This window comes from Bos mutus, unplaced genomic scaffold (genome assembly GCF_027580195.1).
Source record: "Bos mutus isolate GX-2022 unplaced genomic scaffold, NWIPB_WYAK_1.1 CTG862, whole genome shotgun sequence".
Lineage (NCBI taxonomy): Eukaryota > Metazoa > Chordata > Mammalia > Artiodactyla > Bovidae > Bos > Bos mutus.
The window spans coordinates 9,456-12,295 of NW_027220337.1; the positions used below are offsets into that span (position 1 = coordinate 9,456).

Genomic DNA, 2,840 nt, shown 5'->3' on the forward strand with positions numbered 1-2,840 from the left:
AGCTCATTGGAGGTTTCATTTGCTCATTTTATAGATTTCAAGTCATCACTCAAGGTTACAATAAAAAGTCATATTTCAAAGTCATGTTCAAATTCTCCTTGCTTCTAGAAATTTTCTGAGGTTACAGAAACAGAAATTGACAAAATTCTTAGGCTCAACATCCTGAATTATACTAGGATAAAAATTAAACGCAGCTATTTGTGTTTGCTCACATATATAATTAGTGAGGAGGCTATATAGAGTAATTTTAAAGATGAGAAGTTAACACTAATTTTTTTAACCACTTTACTCAGTCATCTTATATTTATGATGTGCTTACTAGAAGCCAAGAATGATAAAGAATGCCAAAGAGAAAAGCAGTTAATTACTTTAACTTCCTTGACTTAGTGTCTTGAGAGGATTTAAGGACTTGCCTTAAACTCATCACTTTCTAAAACATGCTCTCAGCTGATGTTTACTGACATTTGCTTTAATTTCACTAATATCATTTTTGCTTTTATTATTTTTTGTAATAGCTGAAGAATATTTCATTGCATCACTCTAATCACAGTCAAGAGTACAACTCACTGCTATCTATTAAATACTGGACAGAGGAGTACATTGTTCTAGAGTTATCATTGCAAACTGTATTCAAGTTAACATACTTTTAATAACAGATATATTTTTCCTCTTATCATCATTTCATTTATTACTTCATTACTCATTTACTCCTCTGTAGTAGCTATAGGTCTATACTTGAGAATTAAAAAGTAAGAAATATGAGATGTTATCTGCACATGTCTGTCCAGTGGAAGAACTAGCTATTAATCAAACAAAATAAAACTATCAACCATGAGATAAAGCTACCAAATTCTGAAATATGTTCCTCAGAATTTATATTTGGAAGGAGATTTGGTCTGGGACTTTTGACTTGATTGCTTGTTTGTTGAAACAATAAAATAACCTTATAATTATATCTATTTTTTTTTCTCTATCAACATAGTATCTCAGGATGTTAGAATTCTCATAAGAAGAAAACAGCACAGAATATGGACTTTTTAGATGGAAACTATACCTTGGTGACTGAGTTTATTCTGTTAGGGTTTTCAACTCTCCCTGAACTGCAGATTGTCTTGTTTCTCCTGTTTCTGACTTTGTACTCTATGATTTTAATGGGGAACATTGGATTGATGATGTTAATCAGGGTTGATCTGCACCTTCAAACCCCCATGTATTTCTTCCTTAGTAACCTATCCTTTGTAGACCTTTGTTATTCTTCAGTCATCATTTCCAAAATGCTTGTCAACTTCCTCTCAGAACAAGTCAATTTCCTATCACAGCTGTGCCCTGCAGTTCTATTTCTTCTGTACTTTTGCAGATACCGAATCCTTTATCTTGGCTGCCATGTCTTGGCGACCGCTATGTCGCCATCTGTAACCCTTTACTGTACTCGGCTGTGATGTCTCAGGGCATCTGCATGTGGTTGATCATCTTGTCATACTCTGGAGGCAATATGAGTTCCCTGGTGCACACATCCTTTGCGTTTATTCTGAAATACTGTGATAGAAATGTCATTAATCGTTTTTTTCTGTGACCTCCCTCTCTAGCCTAAGTTATTGTGCACAGACACATCACTTAATGAGTGGCTTCTCTCCACATATGGCAGCTCAGTGAAAATTATCTGCTTCAAAATCATCATAATCTCCTACTTTTACATTCTCCTCTCAGTCTTAAAGATCCGTTCTTCCAGCGGGAGGAAGAAGACCTTCTCTATGTGTGCTTCTCACCTGACATCCTTGGCCATCTACCAGGGAACTCTGCTCTTCATTTACTCATGACCCAGCTACGTGTATTCTCCCAACACTGATAAAATCATCTCAGTGTTCTACACCATCATCATCCCAGTGCTGAATCCCTTGATTTATAGTTTGAGAAACAAAGACATAAAAGACGCTGCTAAAAGTCTTAAAATGAAAGATAAATCCCTCCTGAGATATAAGGTTCCAGGATTCAACTAAATCCCTGATTACAAACTCCAGCTGTGTGTATGCTCAGTTGTGTCCAACTCTTTGCGACCCGATGGACTATAACCTGCCAGGCTGTTTTGTCCTTGGAATTATCCAGACAAGAATACTGGAGTGGGTTGCCATTTCCTCCTCCAGGGAATCTTCCTCATTCAGAGATGGAACCTGTATCTCTTGCTTATCCTGCATTGACAGGTGGATTCTTTACCCATGCAGTGCCTGGAACAAACTGTAGCTAAGAACCTGCAACAACCTTGCCAGCACATACTCAACTTCTCACACAAACATTTTATTAAACACTTGTTTTCACAGAGCCAAACACAGTTCATAGCCCCCAGATAAAGGAAACATTTAAAAGTTTCAAAATTGCTGCAAACTAATAGTTGGATAACTTTCCAACTATTCAGTTCAGTTTAGTCATTCAGTCATGTCTGACTCTTTGCAACCCCATGGACTGCAGGATGCCAGGCTTCCCTGCCCATCACCAACTCCTGTAGCTTGTTCAAACTCATGTCCATCAAACTGATGATGCCATCCAACCATCTCATCCTCTGTCATCTCCTTCTCTTCCTGCCTTCAATCTTTCCCAACTATGGGTCTTTTCTAATGAGTCAGTTCTTCATATCAGGTGACCAAAGTATTGAGCTTCAGCTTCAGCATCAGTCCTTCTGATGAATATTCCTTTATTACTGACTGGTTTGATCTTCTTACAGGCCAAGAGATTATCAAGAGTCTTCTCCAACATGACAGTTGAAAAGCATCAATTCTTTGGCACTCAGATTTCTTTATGGTCCATCTTTCACATCCATACATGACCACTGGAAAAGCTATAGCTTT

General features: G+C 37.5%; 1 pseudogene; it reads left to right on the forward strand.

Annotated features, from left to right (window-relative positions):
* Positions 1 to 1,028: 1,028 nt before the first annotated feature.
* On the forward strand, positions 1,029 to 1,997 carry LOC102282559 (olfactory receptor 5I1-like; annotated as a pseudogene).
* The last annotated feature ends 843 nt before the right edge of the window (positions 1,998 to 2,840 follow it).